This window comes from Sapajus apella, unplaced genomic scaffold, assembly GCF_009761245.1.
Source record: "Sapajus apella isolate SASKATOON/1434 unplaced genomic scaffold, GSC_monkey_1.0 scaffold26, whole genome shotgun sequence".
NCBI lineage: Eukaryota > Metazoa > Chordata > Mammalia > Primates > Cebidae > Sapajus > Sapajus apella.
The window spans coordinates 22,240,256-22,264,649 of NW_022436966.1; the positions used below are offsets into that span (position 1 = coordinate 22,240,256).

At 34.4% G+C, this 24,394-nt stretch overlaps 1 protein-coding gene and 1 long non-coding RNA gene across 32 annotated transcripts in view; both read left to right on the forward strand.

Annotated features, from left to right (window-relative positions):
- The window catches only part of NRXN1 (neurexin 1), a 1,131,792-nt gene that overhangs the window by 121,293 nt on the left and 986,105 nt on the right, over nucleotides 1–24,394 (forward strand). The gene's annotated exons all lie outside the window — the stretch shown is intronic.
- On the forward strand, nucleotides 1,837–7,251 carry LOC116560678. Its single transcript, XR_004273074.1, has 2 exons — nucleotides 1,837–2,226; nucleotides 2,258–7,251. It is a non-coding gene; the product is annotated as an uncharacterized LOC116560678 (long non-coding RNA).

Below are 24,394 nucleotides of genomic sequence, written 5' to 3' on the forward strand. Positions count from 1 at the left end.
ATATATTCTATACAGTTAGACTACTGAGACAATGAAAAAGATGATTCAGGAAATTAGAACAACTTATGCTTTATAAGGAATTTGAAAGCAGTATTTTATTCTTTGGCTTGAGTTACCTGAGCAACTGACTCAGTTTTCACTTTGATTTTCTGGACTTGGCATTAGAGAATCTGTAGACATTTGGAGAAAATTAAATTACTCCATTTAAGGAAACAATCAAATTTAGACTGGGTTAAACTGCTGTTAGAGGGATAAAAATCCCTAAATTGTCCAATTGTGATTCCAGTTCACAGGGTAACCCTAGTTCACAAGCTAACCCTAGGGTTTCATAGATTGCTAGTAACAAAATCTGCCAAAAATCTTCTAAACTCAGTGAAGAGATATGTTTGATGCTATGCTGACCTAAAAGAATGATGTGATGGCTTTTAACAACTGTCTTTGCAGTGTTTAATGTTTAAATAAAACAATACCTTGTCTGGCAGAAATCAGCAGAAACGCATTTTGAATTGTTTTCTCAGCAGTGTGGTTGGATTTCCACTGACCCATTAGTACTTTGGGTGACCAGTGGCGTTCTTTACCATAGGACTGGCTGAAGTTAAGTCTTAAAGAACAGTTGGATTTGCACTGACCAATGATGTGCAAGAAGAGGGAAGCTGATTGATCCCAAAGAAAGCCAACATCTAGACTGACGAATGTGAGGACTCTTTGGTTTGGCATTTGCCCTCATTATTTATAGTACTAATGCCAGTGATGAGGTTAGGTCCCATTTGTTGTTGTTGTTGTTGTTGTTTTTTAAACTACCTCAAGCATGTTATTCCCTCAGTAGAAGAGGACCACTTTTTAATCAAGCCTGTTCAATAGCTCACTTCCCGGTCAGAACATCTGAACAGTTGCTCAAACATCAATACAAATGTTGAGGTCATTATGATTGTTCTGATATAGCAGTTGTCAGAGGGACTGGCCGGAGCAGTTACTCTCACATGTTTCACACACATTAAAACATACTTGTCTAGTGTCCCATATCATCAATTCTCTGTTTAAGAAAAGATAAATCAGTTAAAATTATGTGGGACTTTCAAATGCTGTTGTCTTGATTTATTGCAACAGGACAGGACCACTGAGAGATTTATCTTTGGCAAGGGGATTATTTTTGGTGCCTTCTTAAATCACATGGAATACGTAACCATCTGTGTATAGAGCTTCCCTAGATTCTGAAGTTGAAGAACTCCCACAGTCACCTGGGATACATTTTCTAAAATACAGGTTTTTCAAGGAATTTAACAGAGTATTTTATTCACTAAGTCATGGCAGATTGGCATCCTGTACTTTAAAACAGATCACTCCTTCCCCCAGAAGATCTAAATCCCAATCACTTTGTGACTAGTGTTATCAACTCATTGAATTGGCCTTTGCCCTGCAAAAACTGAGGACTTAATCTTCATGGTGATGAGGATTTTTGTTTTTTTCCTTGCAGTGACGTGTACAACTTGATAATTCACCTCATATTGCTTCTGCATTGAAAGACTTTTTTTTTTTAATAATAAAATGAATATTAACTTGTTTTAAAAGAAGTTGGCCCACTATGAAAGGACTGAGGGAAGAAATGTAGTTATTCAATTAGACCTACATTTCATCCCTGAAACTAAGTTGCTGGTTTTCACATTAGTGGTGAGCTCTTTCAAATCTTCTTGTAAAAGCCATTAATATTTTCATTGTGTAGAGTTCAGACTATTTTGTGCTTTTACAAAAAGACAAAACAAAAATTGAATATGTGGCAACTTTTAAACTTATTTTTGTAATGTCTACCCTATGGACACTGTGTAATACATTTTAGGATCATTCTTAATAATATATCATGTAAAAAGGATCCAAAGAAAGAGCTAAACAGCAAATGCTGAACTCACATTTAAAATTTGTCACTAATATATCTTGATGCAATGGAAAAGGTTGATGATAATCACCCATTTTTTTGGAAATTGTGGAGAAAGAAGCATTAAATAAAACAGGAATGTGCTGTATCTAGAAAGTTCAGGCTTTATGGTGTAGGTCTACTAAAAAGTAATAGACAATTTCCTTATTAGACATTCAGAAATGGCAGATTTAGGTACAGAATTTATATGGAAATTTAGGTATAGAAATTATATGGAAATATATGGTCAGATTTTTTTTTTAATCTACAAAAGGAAGTAATTGAAAGAATAGTGTGAGTACAAGAAAAAACAGAGAGTGGTAAGAATAATCATCAAAAAATAAAAAGGGAGTGATGAGAATGATCAAGTCAAGCTTCTATGGGGACAAGGAAAAGATGCTAATGTTGTCACTGTGAGAGCAAGGTGTTATTTATTTCTCCAAGTGGAAAAGATGTGAAGGAGTAATGATGGCAGCCTGAGAGGGCAACTTTAGGATCTAGGGAAGCTCTATACATAGATGGTTACATATTGCATGTGATTTGAGGGAGAATCAAATTATCCCCTTGCCAAAGATAAATCTCTCGGTGGTCCCATCTGTTACAATAAATCAAGACGCTAGTATTTGAAACTGCCACATAATTTTAACTGATGTATCTGTTCTTAAGTAGGGATTTGATGATAGGGGACACCAGGCAAGTATGATTTAATGTCAGTGGAAGATGTCAGATGGTATTGTCCAGCCCTTGAGTTAGCCCCAGTGAGATCTATGCAGAGTTGGAAGCCCTTAGCACATTTAGCATGGCTGACACCTGGAGTTACAGAGGAAGCAGAATCCAATGATAGATTGAATCTTACTTTTTTGTTAAAGATTAGCTGTTAGCAGTATATATTCAGTCACAGTGCACACTGGCACTGCTACCCCAAACTAGGAAAAATGGTTAATTTTTTTTTTTTTTTTTTTTTTTAGGAATACTGTTATACCTAATATTTACCTCTATTATAAAATTATTTAGCTGGATTGTATTTATTATTTGTCAGTCACTGCTGTTAGAATATGAGATCCTTGAAGGCAGGCTTTGATATTTTCAGTTTTGAGTTGAGGATAGAGCTTGGTACATGGAAGCTAGAATAAATCGTGCTGCAAAAGGTTTATGGAGACTGGAGTTAAGGAGACCCACATGTAGACCATAGATTCATAATGTATCAGCTGTGCGGACTTGGGAAAGTTATTTGGCTTCTCTGAAACTCATTTCTCTCATTTGTAAAATGCGGATACTACAATCTACTTCTTTTAGTAATGGGGATTAAGTATACGAACATCAGAAAAGTGTGTAATGTATTTCCATTGAATAGTGAATGTGCAATAGTAGCATACGTGGCAGAGTATTGGGTGTCTACTGACGAGTCAAATAAAATTAAATAATTTTCAAGAGAAACAAAAACTTTTTAAATCACACAGTACCTGGAGGAAATACCAAAAAAAGTCAAACACATTTATCCGTTGTATACTTATTTTTAAAGTTCATTAAATCCCAAATGTTGAGAAAGGAAGTAAAATGCGAGGGAGCAGAAAGAGAATTGCAAAATATTCTTGTGATACCTTTTTTTTCTGTTTCAGATTATGGTGATTTTTCATTATTCTTAATTCAAGAAAAAATTATACCTGAGGTTAGCCTAAGGATGCTGACCAGGCAATAATTCTGTCATAATTTTTGCCTCTAAATAACATAGGGGAGGTGTTTTCTTTAATTTATCTTAAAATTCCCTTGATTAGGATATTAAGATCCTGCTTACAATGAACTAGTTTTAGCATAAATCAGATAAAGCCTTTTGTTCTACACTGCTCAGTAAGGAAAAGCTTAGCTTGCTTTTGACTTCTTTTGCCTAATTGCTTTTCTCCATTAAAAGAGAATATATCATGAAAAAAATATAATCCCTTCCTGTCCTTCAGTTCTCTTCTTGGGTTTGCTTTGGAGAGTTTGAAATTACATGAAAGCTATGAGAGAGCGAGATAACTATTCAGGAGAAAATTAAGCTTCTTAGGGCGTGGAAGGAGGAGAGATTCCTCACATGATTTGGTGGGTCTGTTAACACTTTAGGACTCATAGATAACATTTAAGTGAATAATAATTTACTAGGAGCCAGAAAGTATATGGCAATGTGTTTTAAACCACTATAATTGTGAAGTCTACCATAATCAGAAAATCACAGAAATTGCTTTAGAATGAAAAAGGACTTAATCAACAAATACTGGAATCACAAATTTGACAAAAACTTTAGACGTGTCCTGGTGCAAATGCCTATTCAAACAAACTATTCTGCTAGTTAAGTAACGAGTGATGATTAAACTCTGTTTATGCTTTCAGAAGAAGTATGTACTTCTTACCTCATAAAGTAATAATGTTTTCAGGAGAGATTTAATTATTAAAAAGTTTTCCTTTTTTTTAATCAAAATCTGCCTACTGAAGCTATTGCCAATTAGCCATCTGCATGTTGTTATTGCTGTTTCTTAAGATATTTATTGAGCTTCTCCAATGTGCTGTGCTCTATGTTTTTAATTTCTTTGGAGTTAAACACATTATGTCTAATTTCTCATTCACTTAAAAAAATACTTTCTCTCTATATATATTTCTTCCCCCCATCTTAGTCTGTTTTTGTTGCTATGATAAAATACCATAGATGTGTAATTTATAAAGAAAATAAGTATTTCTTACAGTTCTGCAGGCTGGGAAGTCCAAGGGCCTGGCACTAGCAACCAGGGAGGGCCTTCTTGCTGCGTCATAACATGTGGAGGGCATCACATGGTGAAAGGGTAAGACAGTGCCTGCAAGCTCAATTCTGTCTTCATCATCTTAAAGCCACATGCCCCTGCATGGGGGCCCCACACTGGTGACCTTATCTAATCCTAATTACCTCCTAAAGGACCCACTTATAGTCAGTGTATTAATTTGAAGATTAAGTTTTCAACACACAAAATTTGAGTGTTAAAGCCTCTTCCATCTCTTTGCCGGCTCTCTCCTTTTGCTAATCTTGGCATACTCTAATTGTCAGGATACCTCTTAAAGTCAAGTCCAAAATTACTTACACTATCCCTGGATTTCTGAGCAAGACAAAGTAAAATGGAAGCATTCTCTGGTACTGGAAATATTACTTCTGTTAATGTCACCTAAAGTCAAAGGTAGGGGTGTGTGTGTATGTGGGTGTGTGTGAGAATCTGTATATGTGTTTTTGTCAGTGTTTTATCAATTCATACTGAACTTATAGTTAGTTGAAACCTCTGAGTTTTTCCACATTAACTGTTCTTAATCAGCCTTTCTGTACTATACTCAACACTTGATGTCATCAGCCCACTTTAAAACATGAAATGTTACTATTCAGCTCTACCTTCAATCATTAAAAAAATAACTTATCTACTAAGGGTACTATTCAAGATACTATGAATACAAACATAGATAAGGCATAGTATCTGTTCTAGAAGGATTTATCGCTCATTAGGTGAATACATTTGTATATGCAAGTCTCATGAACGGTTAAAAGCCCTATAATGTAAGTTAGTTACAAAAATCAACATTCTTTGTTAGCTGAGTATTGTTGAGTGATGAGTGTTGGCTAGAGTGACATTGTTGGTAGCGTGTTAGTTTTCTCTTGATGCCATAACAAATTACTACTAATGTAATAGCTTAAACAGCATAAATTTATTATCTCACTCTTCCGTAGGTCAGAAGTCTTCCATGGATCTCTCTGGAGTAAATCTGGTTTGTCATCAATGCTGCGTTCCTGTTAGAAGCACTAGGACATAATCTGCTTTCTTCCTTTTCCGGCCGTTTTTGAGGCTGCCTACATTTCTTGGCTGGTGTCCCCTTTCTTTCATCATCAAAGCCAGTAAGCTTGCATCTCTCAGACCATTATTCTCTAGTCAGATTTTCCTCTGACTCCTCTTCTGCTATTTTCTTCCACTTGTAAGGAGCTTGTGACAACATCGGGTCCAGGGTTCTCACGCTCTCTTTAGGTCAGGTGATTAGCAAACTAATTAACATCTTTAACCTTAATTGCCTTTGGCAACTTTAAGGGCAAAATTTGTAATACTTTTTTCTCACCCATTATAAAAGTCATAGCCAACACTCCTGTAATGAAGAACAGATTAACAAGAGAAAAGTGTAACAAACTTAAAGTTTAATGTAACACAGGAAACTTCAGAGATGAAGACCCAAATATCCAGGGAAAGCTGTGTATGTTTTATGCTTAGTTTCAGTGAAGAATGGACAGCCATGTAGAAATGTGATTGGACAAAAGAGTATAATCTACTGGTAATAGACTGAGGGGGGAAACCCAGAAAGGTCTGTTTTTTTTTGTTTGTTTGTTTTCAGATTCTTCTCTGTGTAGCATTATTTCCTCCAGAGTATTGGGCAATGAGGGTCTTCAAGGAAAAAGGGAGAGTGTCCTTTCTAAATTTTATGGCTTAGTTAAGGGAAGAAGACTTTTAGTTTCTAGACTGACCTTGGGGAAATGCAATTCTGGTTTCTGTGGTTTGCTTCTGGGCGGAAGGAGGGGTGTGAGAAAGGAGGGCAGGAAAAGGTCAGAGACCTTGTTTCTGAGGCTTTTCCAATCTCCTTCAGTTCAAAGTACTCAGCATGCGTGGGTGCCATACTTTGGATATTAAGTTTGGAGCCCTAACCCATGTAATCCAACCTATTTACAGCTTCTGGAGATTAAGATGTGGACATCATTGGGATGTGATTATTTTTGCCTAGCACAGGTAGACACATTTCAGGCAGAAGCATAATGTAGATATGCAAGAGAAGTGCAGGTTGCAAGCAATTATGAATGCATCAAGGAAGCCTAAAGGATGAAACGAGAGACAGACAGTGGTCAAGATGATGGAAAGACTTAAGGAACAAGATCAGATTGGTTGTTTAAAAAGATTATCAGCAAGAGAACAGATTTAAGAAATGCAGAACCAAAGATAAGAAAACAGAAAAACAACAATTACTTAGTCAAGAAAGATACCAGAAGCTTATACTATTTTCTTAGCACCAGAGGTGAAAAAGAAGGAATAGATTTCATATGTGCTAAGGAGTTAGGGTCTATGGGATTTGCTGATTTATTACGTACAAGAGGGCATGACTGGAGTCAAGACTGATTTCCTGATTTTTATGTTAAGACTCTAGGTGAATGGTGGTGTCATTTATGGTATGGATTACTGAAGAGAAAGTAGAGATAGGGAGTCAGTCAAAGGAAGAGAAATGCTTCTGATTTCCATTTTAGCACACGGACATAACTAAACTATATTGAACCCTCATGCGTAACTCCATTTCTGTGTTACCCACAAATATGAAATTAATCTTTAATGGAAAAAAATGAAATATGAAATTAATTTTTAATGGAAAAAAGTGTGATAGAGAATAGAGTCATCACAGTGCCAGTAGGGGTCACTCTTAGAGTCCCTAGTGTAGCTACCGCTGTTATATCAATCTGCATCCACTATATAACACTATTCAACCAGCTTTGGCACTGTACTATTAGCCAGGTCATATTTCTCCACATATTCCAAAATTTGTCTAAATAAACTTTGTCTAGTGCCTTGGTGAAACATTTAATAGACTGTCTAAATCATGAAGCAATATTGGGAAAGTTATTTGTATTCAGTAGTAGTAAATATTTAAGTAATTTTATTTTCCATTTTAATAAATACATTAATCTAGAAAACTCTATGTATAAATTCTGTTCAAAACCCTGTGTGGAACATAAATACATTTATCATGTTTATAAATATGTAAAATATAAAATATAGTGACCATGCAGCAGAACAAGAGATAAATTCTTACTGGAAAAAAAAGTGCTTGGATAAGTGGCAGTTGACAGAAAATAGATGGGAAATGAGGATAGATTCACTGGGAGACAGGATACCTGGAAGAAAGAACAGTGTGATTAAAAATACTGGAAGAGCATTATGCAGAGCATTATAATGATGAGGGATGTTGTGTGACGGCAACACAGATGTGGCTGCAAGGGAGGTTTAGAGTGAAAGAATTAGTGGCTTTCTGGTCCATAGAGGTAATTATTTTTAATTGAATTTGAAAGTCACTGGGCAGCGCATAGACTCTCCAAATCATCACTAGGCTCTCATACCCGCTATTGTGTTTTCTAACTAGACTCACCTATTTATATTTCTTACCAATTTCCTTAAATAGCTGCATTTATAACCCTGGCTTTATAAACTTACTTTGCAATCAACACACAGTGTTTGTTGAAAGGGTGGGGTTGGATGGTGCCGTTATCAGAGTCGCACTGTAAAAAGGCATATTAATGGCAGAGTGAATTTCAAATTATAGTGTTGAATAAAGGTGAGACCACTTGAGGAAGGTGAATAAGCCAAGAGGTTGTTTAAAAAGTTAAGATAAAAGAAGGCTGAACTGTGATGATAATATTAGGAAGAGAAGGGAAGGACCAAACTTGAGAAACCAGATTTAAAATTTCATTAGGACATAGTCTGGGTCTTGTTCTTTCAGTAGGACAAGACACAAAGTAGATAATAAATAAATGAATGAATGAATACATTGGGGTAGTTGAATTGGATGTGATGAGTGAAAGGAAAGAACTGAAGGTAACTTGAAGAACCTGAATATAAGTACCCAGAAGGATCATGCTTCTGAAAGTGCCTGCAGGAGAATAACATTCATCTTAGATCAAGTGTTAAGAAGACATCCAGGGAGACACATTCAGCAGTGGTGAAAATAGGAATGTGGTTCTCAGGATAGAGATTATAATGGAAAGGGAATATGAAAAATAAGTTTATTTCAAATCAGCAAAAATGTATGTATCAAGATGAAATACAGATTACTAATGTTTTTAAAAAGAAAGGGGTGATCATTTAATGCAGACTTATTGTTTCATGGATGAAGAAACTGAAAAGCAAGTGTTTTGGGTAAAGTTAACCAGTAAATGGAAGAGTTTGCTCTAGCACAGAAAAGGATATTCCTTGTGTTGCATCAATACATTACTTCACTACCTCTGACATCCCACCACAAGTTTCCACTCTGACCCATTCTCTATTTAGAAGGGAACCATTTTTATCATCATTTATGTTCCCAAATATGAACTTGGATCCATTTGTAAAATTTGCATATGGACTATTTAGTACTTAGAGATTTCAAGATACCTTTTTCTAAATTCAAGACCCAGTAGAAAGAGAGTGGGACTGCAAGGAAGCCTAGGGTGAAATCTACCAGCTTTATTTTATTAATTTCTAGTATTCTGGCCTGGCCACTCTAACTTATCTCCGGTTTTTCAGTCAAATTGCTGTTATGAAACTAACTGGATTCTCCAGTTCTAAATTTCACAGAATTATGTAAGGCTAATGGATTTCAGGTCATGACTTACCGAGCCTAAGGATTCTGGGGAGGCACCTGAGGACTGCTGCTGGGGCTTAAGAGTGTGGAGAGAGCAGGACCTTGGAGCTCCTGCTCTGATTCCAACAGAGACACATAACCTTTTCTCTGTTTTAATATTGGGCTTTCTCCCATGATTGTCTATAAAGGAAAGGCCTCTTATTTTAAAATATTTGATAACTTCTGCCAGAGGTTATTAATCTCAGGGCTGCAGCCAGCATTTCAGATCTTACCCTCTTTTGTTTGTGGATTATATTAAAACACTCCAAATCCCATTGTTTCAAATGAGTAAATCACACAAGTTCAATTTTATCCTAAAAGTACCTTCGAGCCATTCAGCTCTGAGCCCAGCAACATCTTACTCTGGCTTTTGCCAACACAGTTCCCTTTGCCTAAAGATGTATTGAGAGGAAAGGATTTCAAGTTTTCACAGCTAAAGGAGAGGCTTTTCATTAAGAGGAGATACAAGCAGATCTTGAGACATCCATTTAAGACGGAAGAAAAAGTTTTGGGTCTTTTTCCAGTTCTATTTATTTCTATTGCTATTTGTAAGCCACATTTTTTCCTGTGTTATAATTTATGGAATGCTTATGCAAAAGACCCATGAGCTATATTAGGGGAATGGAGCTATGATATTGTGGTACATTGAGAGCACAGGTCACTACAAAACAAAACCAAACAAACAAACTCCACCAAAATACTTCCACAATAATTCTTCAATTAAAGATGGATTAAAAAATAGTTACCTCCAAGACCATCAACATAATAGAAACAGCCACTATTCAAAGCTTTCATTGAACCATATTAATGTCCTCCTATGGTTAGATTGAACTCAACTTCAGTATGATTTAGGTTGAAGAAAACTCATGTTGTTCAACGACACTAAAGAGTTAAAATCAAGAATGGGGTGGTCTGGTAGTGAACACCTAGAAAGCAGAGAACATAAAGAGATTTAAAAGGGCCCTCAAGTGAATTCCAATACCATATTTATTTTAGTTTATCTTTTAAAGTTCTAGCTCTGTGTAAATATACATAGCTTTATTCTTTCTGTTAATATTATCTCTAAAAAATAACATGTTGGTACCGTTTGGGAATATATGCCCAATAACTTCTTGAATAAAGTGATGTCATTTTAATTTTCTACTTTTGTGTCAGCAGCTTCATCTTTTATTCATAAATACTTGTTTTTGATTTGTAAAAGCAGTTTTCTAATTCTAATTACTCTGCTCTTCCTTATTTTTTAGTTGTACCAATAGCAGTGGTTCTGATTTACGTAAACTTAGATAATAATACATTAAATTAATATATTGGATCAATTTTCAACTTTTAAAAACATCACCTTATCTGTTCTCTCATAAAAACTATCTGAAATAAAGGGACAATGACATTTGACTTATCTTTTTAATTGAGAAAAATTAACCAAGATAATAACTTTTCCACACTACACAGTAAGAAAACAGCAAGTCAGAATTTGATGGTGAATTCTCCCCGCTAAGGTCAAACTACATCATGCATGAGTTTTTACCAAGGTGCTGTAATATATTCTCAGCATTCCCAAGTTACATGGTATCTTAGAAGATCAGGAGATATACTATTTCTCAATATATCCAGTGCTATCTCGCAAATTAAATTAGAAAAATTAACTGATATTAAGTTGTTTCACTGGTAGTGTGTTCCAAGATAAGTGAAAATGATTTCTGATTTAGAGTCATGAAAATCCTTCATTTAGAATTATTTTATGTAGATCTAGTACATTAATATTTATGACCTCTTTTTTTTTTTTTTAGTTCCCGATAAAACTTGTTTTTATTCTTATTCTATTCTAAACTCAGAATGTGATTCAACATTTGCTTTATTTTTTTCTAATTGGTGTCTGTTTTTACTTCAGTGGTTCTTTCTAAGCAAAATGAATAAATGTTTTGGTATAATGAATGTTACTGAGAATACATGCATTTTCTTTGTCTTTCCCAGGTTAAAGAATATTTCTAGATGTTGATGACTGAATTAATGATATTTTAGAGTCCTCATGATCTGATAAAGCCATCCATTCCAATGATCAATTGAGGTTAGGCTCTTCTAAAGGAAAAAAAAAAAAGAGTGTATTATATTAGACTGACTTCCTTAATCTAATGGCTTTAAGTTTGCTTTGGAGAACTTCATAACTTTTCAACCAAAGTGTAGTTTACTATGGAAACAAGTAACGTTCTATTCATTGATATGGGAAGGACAGCATATGGGAGGTTATTTATCTCCTTAGTGTCTCCATCTTCCGTTTGCCATGCATGTTTCAATGATAAATGAAAACATTATTTAAACATTTTGAAGCTTGAAAGTCTATTTAGTGAATACAAATTAGCAAATTATTGCTATAATTCACATTTATTAATGAACTTGTGGACTACTGGCAGTTTCTTTGGATTGTTGTTTAGTCTGTTTTTGATTTTCTACTGGTCAAATCACATTTTTTTCCTTAGTGTCATGTGATATTGAACTGTTGTTGAACTCTCCTGTTAAGATCATAAGATTTATTCAAGGTCCTTTAATGAAGATGTTGCTTGCATATAACTTTGTACCAGAACCTCAGGTAAGGAACTTTGAAAGCATAATTGATGTTTTTCTCATCTTTGTTTTGTTTCATTGAATATGAATTCATTCTATTCACTCAGTTCAAAATTTATTGAACCCGCTCTTGTGGGCTCATGGGAACAGGGAAATTAACAAACCAAAATCATGGATCCTTGTACTCATATTTTAATGGTAAGAAATAAGCATTAACAATAATAACAATAGAAGCCAAATAAATAGTGTGTCAAATGGTTATACATTCTATAGAGAAAAAACTCAAAGTGAATGGGACACAGGAGTGCACCCATAAGAAAAGAAGGTGTAATTTTTACATGAGGCTGTCAGGTAAGGTCTTCACTGGTAGTATGACATTTGAGAAGAGACTTGAAGAGGTGATTCAATAGGAGTTCAGTTCTCTTGATTCTTAGAACTGTCTCTTCCTTTCTACCTCCATTGAGCTCAGTCTAACCAGGTAGCACTTAACACCTCCTTCTTGCATTATGTCATTCCTGCCAGCTGCTTTAGCTGGTTTCTCTTCCTTAGGTTTCACCCTCTCTGGCTTGTACAACATCATAGAATGCCCTTGCTCAGAAATGTGCAATTGTTCCTTTATTCCCTGTCATATCGATTACAGACTCCTCCAAATTATTTTCATACTATTTAAGTGCCCTATGTATTTAATAATTTTACTTGTAATCTTCACTCCGACAAATAGGTCTGTTCATGCTATCTTGAGCAAGCCATACTTATTTACAATTCTGTTTTCTTACTTGTACCCTCCTTCCCACCTGAAATGCCTTCCCTTTTCTAAATATTTTTACCAAGTGGTAGGGTTTGTTTAATTGATACATGGTATTTTTTAATTTGTATTGCTCAGCCTTCCCTTAATAATATGCCTGTTACTCTAGATTGATTAATTCTCTGTATATGTTATGGTTAAGTGCTTTGTTTACACACCCAAAAAAATCTCTCTTGGTAGCTTTCATGTCTTGTGTCTTCAGTTATTATATATTTAAAAATACCTCTGTGTGCCTAATATCAATACATCTTCTGTATCTCTCACAGCATCTAATAAACTGCTGTAATTGGCATTCAAAAACTCTTGGTAATTACTTTGATGTGGAAGTTTCAACAACTTCACATTTATGCTTCTTAAACTGCAGTTCACGTATTTGATATAATTCTGCCAGATATGAAAGGTACTATAACATCATCTACATGGGGTTACATCAAGGAAAAATATTGTATTAAGAACATAGAAATGGTTTCTGTAGTCTCATGTCATGTTTCCCTGCTTGTTTTTCTACAGATTTTCTTTAATACATCATGCAGAATATTAGAAAAAACAAATTATCTCTTCAAAGAGTGCTTTGGCGTAATCTCTTTTTCTTTAATTTTTTTTTTTTTAATTTTCTCTCTGGTAATCTTGTTATTTCACAGGGTTACTCTTACACAGTAACATAAACTTGGGGGAAGTGGAGCCCACATCTACTAATCCTTGTCTGGAGAGAAGAAAATAACAAGGCCTTTCAGTGTGGCAGAGGAGTGTCCTAAAATTTAAGAAACACAGTGTAGTGGGAAGACGTTCCTTTTAACACCCATTTCACCTTATTCTATTTGTCACTGTCAAAGCATTTAATGTTGCAGGCTTTCTGGGACTAGTTTTATCTGATACATTTTCAATTGTACTGCCTTGGAAATTGGAGTGATGTGCACTTCAGAAATTCCAGTTGAATCCTGCTAATTCAAATTATTGATGTGGCGATTTGCTGCAGATACTTAAATTTTGTGAGCTTAGAAGTATGTGAAAATCAGGAATTGCTTCAGAACATGGTTCATTTATTTTAGTGACTGTAGTTTAATTTTAATTATTTATGTCTCTGCTGAATAGTTCTTTGGCAAATGCGCCATGGAAAATACATCATCTTTTTCAAGCTGTGTCTGCATTCAGAAGTCTTAACTCTGTTTGACAGGTATTTCTTTGAGTCATCTATTTTAGGAAATACTTTTAAATCTGTCTACAAGAATCCTGAATTTGCTTTCCAAAATAGGTACTACATTCGAAAATCTATTATGACTTCTTAGGCATTTAATATTCCGAACGCAATGCTTTCATAGAAATTTTTTTTTTTTTCTGGTTGAAAAAAAAAAACAACTAAATAATTTACTCTTTTAATTATATTTCACTGTTAATGATGTCCATCAATATTTATTTAAATGTATTTTCAAAGCTTTCATTTCTGGAGTATAAATTATAAATATGCTTTTTTATATTAAACAATTAATTTCATAGGAAAATTAAATTTTTGAAATTTGGGAATTTAGATTGTAGAACAATTGAATGATAACCTCACAGAATATTATATCAAAATTGAATCATAGGAAAAGCACGATATCCTCTTTCATTTTCTACTTCTGAAGGGATGTATGCATCTCTTTTATTTGCCATTTCATAAAAGTGTGTTATAATTCTTGGCAACCAATAACAGGATAGCTTTGAAAAGAAAATTCTTTGAAAAGTTTGTTCTTTTTAAGATTAAACATGTTAGACATGCCCCTTCTTCTCTTACACATCTTTTGAAAAGGGCTCCAGATAGAAGCCAGAATGGCCCATATTTAAAAAATGAAACTGCAATTAAAATATTTGATAGTTACATTGAAAGCTGTAAGGAAGCGCTATAAATCTCTTTAAGGGCCAGTCCTAGGAGGGAATGAACTCTTATATTAACAACAAAAAAATTTTTTTGAGGAAAGATATGAAGATGAAAGGATCCTGTAAATAGAAACAAACAAATGGTGACATAAAATTACTCAGACATTGACTGAATAGGGCTACAACTAATGATAACTTAATAGGAGAACTTTATCTTCAAGCTTAACAAAATTTCTAGACCTAATGCAGTTCAAGAAATATCTGGAAATTATTGTGTGACCTGACATATCTAAACTAAACTTGTCCTGTAATTTTCTAGTTCAAGCTGTAGTGGAAGATATACTGTAGTGATTATTCAGTCCATTGTGATCAATTATTACAATTTTGTTTTGCTTTTGCTACTGTCAATTTTAAGGAGGAACACAGTCAATAGAACCCATTTAAAGTGCACACTTTGATGAGTTTTGAAAATTGTTTACACTCATGAAACCATGCTGCCACCAGGATACAGAACATTTCTAAAGGTTATAAAAAGATTCTTTGTACTCCTTTGTAAAGTCCGTTCTCACACCTTCCCTTGGACCTGGGCAATCACTGATCTTCCTCTTGTCACCATTGATTAGTCTTCATTTTGTATAAATGGAATCACTCAGTATGTGCTCCTGTGTGCGGCTTCTTCATTTCTGCACAATGAGTTTAAGAGTCATACAAATGTGTTTGTGCAGATTCAATACTTTATTCCTTTTTATTGATAGGAAGTATTAAATTATGGTTTTATGGGTATGTTTTATTTATTCACTTAAATCATATTCTTATTAATATCAAGGACTGCATTTCAAATTCTGTATATCCCCTCAGTACCTAAAATAATTCCTTGTACATAATAGAGGTTTGTTGGTTAATTGATTCATCTATCTGAGCATAGATGTGAGAGATAAGTTTTAGAATGGTCCTCATATCAGCGATACTCAATGTTTGAGAAAAAATTTGTGTTGGAAGCAGCAAGTTCAGAGAACAATTTATTGAACAGTTTCTCTATGCCAGTGATAGTACGATGCTTGGCATTGTCTCGTTTATCCTCATAACCAGTCCTATGTGGTATTTATACTGCAGTTATACTTGTGTGTTAGGCAAAGCACAGAGATTAAGCAACTTAACACTGATTACACAAGCTGATAAACAGTAGAGCTGCTTAACACCAAAGCAGTTGCTGTTAGCCATGATACCTGATTTCACCAGTAACTTAGAACGAAAGTCCATTTAGTAGCTATAAGGCACAGTGTTAATGGTTTCTAGGAGACTTTTCAGACTTTTTACTGTCTCCTTCTGTCACACTGACCTCTTTCAGTTTTTGCTCAGGACACTTGCTGCCATCTCAGGGCATTGGCTGTAGTTAGTAACTCTTTAAGATGCTTAAATTCCTTATGTCTTTCAAGTCATTGTTAAAATTAGACCTCACAGAGTCTATTCTGAGGCTTTTTTTTTTTTTTTTTTTTTTGAGGCAGAGTCTAGCTCTGTTACCCAGGCTGTAGTGCAGTGGCACAATCCCGGTGCACTGCAACCTCCACCTTCTGGGCTCAACCTACTCTCCTGCCTCAACTTTCTGAGTAGCTGGGACTACGGGCATGTGCCACCACACCCAACTAATTTTGTATTTTTAGTAGAGACAGTGTTTTGCCATGTTGGCCAGGCTGGTCTCGAACTCCTCATCTTAAGTGATCTTTCTGCCTCAGCCTCCCAACGTGCAGGGATTACAGATGGAGCTACCACACCTGGCCAATTCTGAACCTTCCTATTAGATATTTCAGCCTTCCAGCACTCATCTCCCACCATCCCAGTCCCTTTTACTTATTTATTTTTGTAAAAAACTGTAGCACATACCTTTTTCTAATATATACATGAATTCCTTAAAGTTTAATGATTTTTCTCTTGTCTGTCTCTGCAGAGTATAAGCCCCAAAAGGGCAGGAATCATTGTCAGTGATGTTATCTGATTTATCCCAAATGCCTGGGACAGTGTCTTACACATAGTAGGTTCCCAATAAATGTGTATGTTAGGCTGTGAGCTGGGATATTTCAGTTCTTTTCTCATAATATCTGAATTTTTTTTTCTTGGAAGATGTGGCATTAAGTGATACTTGAGTGATTTAGAGACCAGATAAAATAATAGAAATATTTACATCCAATTCTCTAACAGGAGTCAGTAAAGAGTAAGAAATAATTTTCTACATTTATCCCTTCTACTATCTTGTGCCTGTCTTATATTGTTTTTAATGGTTCATTTTTATCAGGGCTTTTCTAGATTGCTTCTTAGATATGGAAGAGACCTGAGAGAATGTTGATATAATTTGGTTCAAAATTTGAAATATGGGGGTTTTGGCGGGTTGTGGACAAATTACAGTTCACATGGGTTTTAATAATCATTTTGAATTTCAGTGCCCTTAGATAAAATTTCTTGCTTAGGCCAGGTGTGTTACTCACTCTTTTAATCCCAGCACTTTGGGAGGCTGCTGGGGGTGGATCACTTGAGATCAGGAGTTTGAGACCAGCCTGCCCAACGTGGTGAAACCCCATCTCTACTAAAAATACAAAATTAACCAGGCATGGTGGCACACACCTGTAATTCCAGCTACTTGGGAGACTGAGGCAGGAAAATAACTTGAACCCAGGAGGCAAAGGTTGCAGTGAGATGAGATTGTGCCATTTCACTCCAGCCTGGACAACAAGAGTAAAACTCTTCCCAAAAAACAAACAAAAAACAACAACAAAAAAACTTTCTTGCACAGAGTAGTCTTTTGTCTTAACTTCTCCTGACCCACTCATTTCAGTGCCTGATCCCTGAACATAGTTAAGTAGACCACCTCTAATACAACCTCTTTGCCTATGGAAGAGAAAACAGGCTCAAGTGGTGAACCAGCTTATCCAAAATGAAATGAGTAGTTAGTGCCATTTTTTGCTATAAGGGGAAAAGATATCCAATATTGCAGAGGTATTTTCTTGTCAATTAGCACAAAGATACATTTTAAAATGTTATTTCTGCTTTTAAATCACCTTTTTATTGAATTCCTTACTTAACACTTGTAAAATGGCTCGTTATTTGTGGTCATTTAGGCCCAAATAGGGTGTGTTTTCTTTCAGGATCATAAATTACTCTGAAAGCCTTTAAGATATACTGAAAGTTCTCAGGCTTCTGTTAAACTTGGTGGAGGCAGTAGCAAATGAATAATTAGTTATTTATTCTTCTGGCCATTCATTTGTGGTGAGAACCCAACTCAAAGTCAAAATACTTTGTTTATTGACTTTTCATGGTAGTTTCTTGGAAAGCAGTAGTAATTGAATCTGATGGAAATATGAGATATGGAATAACATGAAGGAGTAATATTATTTTATGTCTGGGAATAAAATAATCTTCGGGGAAGGCCAGGACATTTTTGTTGCCTAGTCAAACAAATGTTAGATTACATCATGGTGTAATTTATCTTTTTAAACAAAACTCCCATTGCCAAATTTTCTTTTAATTAATTAAAAAATGTAGAAACAACATTCCTCAGATGATATTCTCGGCCAGTGGATTCAGGAATATAACATATAGTTTTTGATGGTTTTATCTTTTAGTTCTGAGATAATTCACATATAAATTATATAACCACGTGGCTCACCATTAGCACTAATTTTTATATTAATCTCATGGACTGAAGCGGTAAATATTTTTCATGTTCGGTGGGCCTTAGACACTGAAGAAAATGTATACAATAAAGTGCTGCCCATGTAATTTCCACTATTTCAATGTGCATAGAACATACTAATTAAGTGTTCTGTGTTTATGAAAAACATGGAGAAAATAGGAAGTTTCAATGAATAATCAGGACAAATCTTGAATTGTTCTTTCAGTTGACTTTAATTATTTTTGCTGAAAATCAAGAACAATTAATTCACAGACTCATAAATTTAATTTATCTTTCTCTGAGAATGAGTAAGATTTTAATAAATTGTTGGAAAAATCCTGAAGGATGCCTCCAGTCCTATAAATAGAAAGTCTCATTAATAAACTAGAATACTTTTGTTTGCCAAAAATCACTTTATAATTGTGAGTATATATGCTGACTTTATATTACTGAAATTATAATACATACCTGCATAATCAGAGAAGTTCTCAATTCAGTAAAAATAAATATCACATAATAAATATTTGTCCGGCAGCAACACTTGATATAATTGACATGAGGACATCTCAAATATCAGGGATAGCTTCTAAGAAGTATCTTTTGGTCCTTTAATAAAAAATTTAGATATGACAACCAAACCAAATCCTATATTAAACCCTATAGGAAAATGCGTTATTGAGGCTGCCTTCTATGATGACATTCTCATTAAAAGTGCTCCACAAATGTCAAATGTTTCATTGTATGAAAGCCACCTGTAACATTTAAGTAGGATATATTTAACTACAAAATACATGTCTGTCCATTTGTGGCATTAGTCATAGTTTTAATAATGTATTATCTACCCTAAAATAATAGATATTTACGTGTACATCTATAAACACATGTGAGGGTTGGGTATTCCAGGGGACAAATGCTCAGATGCACCTAGGGGTACCAAAAGTTGTTGGGAGGTAGCAATAATGAATGATAAAAGAGGAAAGAATCCAGATGGAAAAGGGTGACAGGCCTCAAGCCATAATACAGATCTGATAGGCTCTCAGCCACCTCTCTGGCAAGCTCTGAAGTGAAGACTGCCCATTAGAGGTGTTCTTGATTGGGTGAAAATGGCCAGGTCCCAATCTTCCTGCCCTCCCTTGACCTTCCCATGCCTAGTCATTGGCTAGGCACAAACCCAGAGAGCATGGCCTCAGTAGATCCTGAGAGTATTATTTGTTGAGAGGTGTCAACTAACTGTACTCCTTGAAGATGCATAATAACTTGTTGAAATAAACATTGAGTAACATATGGCAACTGACATGTATTCATGGGTGGCCCAATATATAATATGTGTTTACATGCATATGTAATGAATAAATGTATGTATGTGCACAGTATGCCCTGTATGTTTAAAGAATGCTTATATGATTGGTAATTGTACCTCAGGCTCAACAGAACTTTAAAAGTTTGCAAGTTTTTATCAATGGTTTAAGAATTCCATATCAAGGTAGTTCCAAAGGATTAGACAATTGCAACTATCAAGCTAGAGCTGTATGTGAATTTTATACCGATACGGTGGCTCTTTCTTGGGTTAGCTACGAGTATTATTGCCTCTGTGAGATGGCCAATTAAATCCTACACCAGTATATATTATTTTTTGAATGGAAAAACATGTTATACTTGGAGAGATTAACGAATTGTGCTACACAGTATAAAGAACCTAATAATAACCCAGCCTTAGGAGATACTGATCTCTCAGTTCCCAGTGGCTGAGTAATAACAGTTTGATAAAAGAAGCATCACAACTTCCATTTACAATTGTTTTCAGTATTTTTTTTCCAGTCTCAAAACTTCATTTAATGAAGCAGACTTAAGAAATGCCATGTTCTCTGTCAGGAAATTTTCACCTCTTTTTTTTCTCACATGTTCTTTCTCCAGATATTGGCAATACAGGTTTCCTTGCTTTATTGTCATCCCTGTTCAAATGTCACCTTCTCAAAAAAGTCTTCAGTCTCCATCTGATCTGAAATAAAGGCTTTAGCACTATCCTCTTCCCTTTCTTTCCCTAAAATAACAGTTGTTTGTATGTGGCAATGTAGTATACAGCTATTTGTTTCTGTATCCTGATAATGTTGCATACTTTAAGTACAGAGATTTTTGTCTATTCTCTATGTGGCTCTACCCCAGAACCTACAACAGTATGTGGCATATGTAGTAGGCACTCAAAAATATTAATTCAGTGAATCAATGAATGGATGGGTGATGAGTGAAGACATAAATGAATATGTTGATAAGTCTTTGCCCACTACTCATGCTTCAGAAGTATAATTGTGTCTGTGTAAAAACAAGAGTTTACTCCAGTCCAGGTCTGTGGTACATTCCCATTCCAAGAGAAACTGTAACAACATGTAACGAAAAGGATGTTTTTTCTAGTAACATATTTTGCATAGCAAAATACGTTAACAAAAAAAGATGTTTCTGTAGCCTTAGACTATGATTTCATTAAAGCAGTAATCTGTTTTAATCAGTCATTTCTTCAAATAATGATTAATTTTTACAGAAATCTACCTCTTGAGCAATTGAGAACATTTCAAACAGTATAATTCTCAGCAAGGTCGATGAGAGTTTCACATGGTCTTATGTCAGACTGCATAATAAAATACTATGTATATTTAGGTATAAACAGAACAAGTCCATTCATGTCTACTATAAAGTGAAAAAGGACAAAGGCTATGGCCTTTGCAGCTGACCTGGAGTCCTATGCTTTATGGTCAGTCTGGTAATTATGAAGCATTCCATCAATAAGTCTAAAATTAGTATTGATTGCAACCTGCCACTTTTCTATTTTTTCTGTATCTGCAGCAACAGTTTTGGAGATACTGCTTTCTCTATGTCATCATATCATGGTTCACTTGGCCTACTTCTTCATTTTCTATTGAAAGATAGAAGTATAGATCTTTCAATAAATCACTAGTATTTTCTCTAAACAATCAATAGTTACTGACAGACAATTTCCCTGGCTGAAATTTTGACTTCGAGGAGGCTGTAGAATATCCTTTGGCACAAGTAAAAATCTGAGCCCCTAAGGAGTAAAAATTGGACCATGTATAAACTTGTGCTTTGCTTTCACTAAACAGGCATTAAATATGTTAAGTTTTACATTATTTGGTTAAGGCATTAAAGATCTATGTATTTTGTTCCTTATGTTGAAGTAAAATTTAAGAGTAATGATATTACTGAAAATAAACCTAATTATTAGAAGTTTGTGTTTTGTGGGTAACACAATAAAACAAAAATCAAATACTACTGTTTTACTAAAGTAGTGCTCTCAGTTCAGAATGGAGATATTACAAGCTGGTAAGTTAGTAAATACATTTTTTTAGTGTAGGATTCTGTTCATATTATTCTTTTTAATTGTTCAATATAAATGGAAATAAAAATTTCCCTGAATATTTGAGGAAGAACAAAAAGTTCTAATACAATAATCACATTCACACTTATGTAGACTGACAAATATCAGATATATTTGATCTGAGCTTGGAAATATGGGTGAATGTTAAATGCTATTAAAGAGTAGCTAAGGACAAGTATGATCTGACAAAACCCACTAACAATTCACGCTAAAACAATATATAAAAACTTTAAAATGACTTTTCACTCTTTAAATGTCCTCCATTGAATAAAATAAGTCAGTTTTAATCTTTTAATTACATTTTACTTTTATGTGATATAGATAACATGTATATGCTACATTTATTCAGCAGATGATTTCTAAAGGGCAATGTTAATGTCTTCTCTAACTTTTCTGAAGCAGAGTGATAGAAAATATTTTTTAAGGTTAGAGTTTCACTCACTTCACCACCTTTTACAATGAATTATAATTAATGACACTGTTGGATGGCACATCTGTTTTGCTAATCAAAACAGATAGCGAAAGGAATTTTGGAAGTAGGTGGTGCATTATATTAAAGATAAAGAAGCATTATGCAAGTTTAGAACTTTGCCGGCTGCACAGACAGTGTGTCTGAGTTAAAACTAAGCCTCTATTTTAAAGGAAAACCTGAAGGTCATGTTACAGTAAGAGCATAGAGAAAGTAGGAAGTTATTAACATGCAGCATTATTAAAATATTTTAAATATCTATAAATTAGCTTTATTTTAAAGATATTACATATGTAGAAAAATACCCATTTTTATTAGTTATTAAAAAGCAACTGAAAGAAAGTACTTAAATGTTTCAGAAGGAATAACTTGGTATGATATTCTAAATGCTGTATTTTAATAAAAGCAGTTATATACTGTATGCAGTTATGTTATGAACGCTTTACAAAATTTGTTTTATGAAATTTTATTAGTATTTACATTTTCTAAAGTTTGCTAAAAGTATATTAGAGCTTAATCATGTAACCAAAGTCTTATTCTTTATTTAAATGAAAAGCTATTACCCGTAAGAAAGATTTTAGTTCTCCTATATAAATTACGTTGGACTTAATTACAAGGTACATTTTGCTGTAAAAATGTGTGATTTTTTTTTCTGAAAATAATGTACAAGTTACACCACAGCCTCTTCTTATTGTGAATATGAGTTTAAACAGATAGAATTGGAAAGAAAGCTGACATCATCATGGATTTTTCTTTGTTTTGATGGAAAACAGATAACTTTTACTTGCATGAACTTAAGGAATGTTTATTGAGCATTTGCTCTGTATACAAGTCATTGACAAGTAGAGTAGGAGACACTGAAGAAACCGAAACATGGTTACTATCTTTAAGCAACTCAACATATTAATATGCAAGAGAACACAAAGAACTCAGGAGCAAAGATATTAAAGAGCTCAGAGAACACTTCCAGTTTGATGGAAAGTCAAAAAGCCTTTATGAAAGAGGGCGCATTTAATATAACCTGATTTCAAGGCTTGGTGGGATTTTAAATACATGAAACGGTAGTTAAGAAGACTCAGTTTACAAAGCTAAAATTCTTTACTGATCTCCTTATGTCAAGACTGAACCTTTTTTCCTGAAAGACTTAAAATTGATCAAGTTGTGATGAAACATAATGAAAATATGCTATCTGTGTTAAGACTAGATTTTATTTTTAGGCTATGGTGGTTTGATCTGTAAAGTAGAATGGCAGTTAAACATAATTTGATATTTCCAAACAACAAGGATTTTTTTATGCTGTGACAATCATAAGAAAATAATAAAATAGGAAAGCAAAATATTACAACAGGTAGTTATCAAATTCATCAGGTCAAGAGAAGCCATTTCTTAATCAGAGAGAATGTAGGTAGTGATTTGTGCTAATTATCATATGAAAATTAAACAAGAGTTAAGCCACAGAATTCCGATTGAGTAACTGCATTATTGTTCTGATTTTGTATGATTATTGAGAGTACATTGTCAGGGCAATTAGAAATTAGTGCTGTCAAAACATTTTGGCATAAAATGCAAGCAACATTATACTTGTTTTCTGAAGCTAATGGTGGATTACAGTTATTGCACTTGCAGATTTTTTGCAGAGGGGAATGAAGAGAGTAAGACAGGGAGTGAGAGAGAATCAGGGAGGAAAAAAGATAACAGAGGGAGCAAGAAAGGAAAGAAGGAAGAAAAAAATACCCAGACAGTTTTAACTCTCCAGGTTACTTGGCTAATTTTATGGTGCTCCCTCCTACTTTCAGTTCCACATTAGCCCTGAGCTACTCTTTCTCTTTAGTACTGGCCTCGGCATAAGACCCCTGCAACAATGGAATCGGAGAAATTCTGAATTTCAGCTGCCTCTAGTCAAATCTCATGGACTTTGTTTTCCTCCAATCGTATAATTGTTTGATGTTGAGCAATGCCCTCTTTCTCTTTTGTAATTTCCAAAGGTTTTTGTATTTTGTTGTGTTTTTGGTTTGTTTGTTGTTTTAATGTTTGGGGTTAGTATTCATATTTTTCTTCTTTTTTTTTTGTTTGACAGTATAATTAATGTGAACATACTTTATGACATGATACATTTATATGATATGATACATACATTTGTTCATGATGGGCTACTTCTATTACAATATCAAATATATTTTGATTCTGACACTCTCAATTAAAGTCTAACGTATTTTCCTAAGAGCATTAATCATTCATGGCATATTTTTTCCCCCATTTATTTTTTTTATTGCACTTTAGGTTTTGGGGTACATGTGAAGAACATGCAAAATTGTTGCATAGGTACACATGTGGCAGTGTGATTTGCTGCCTTCCTC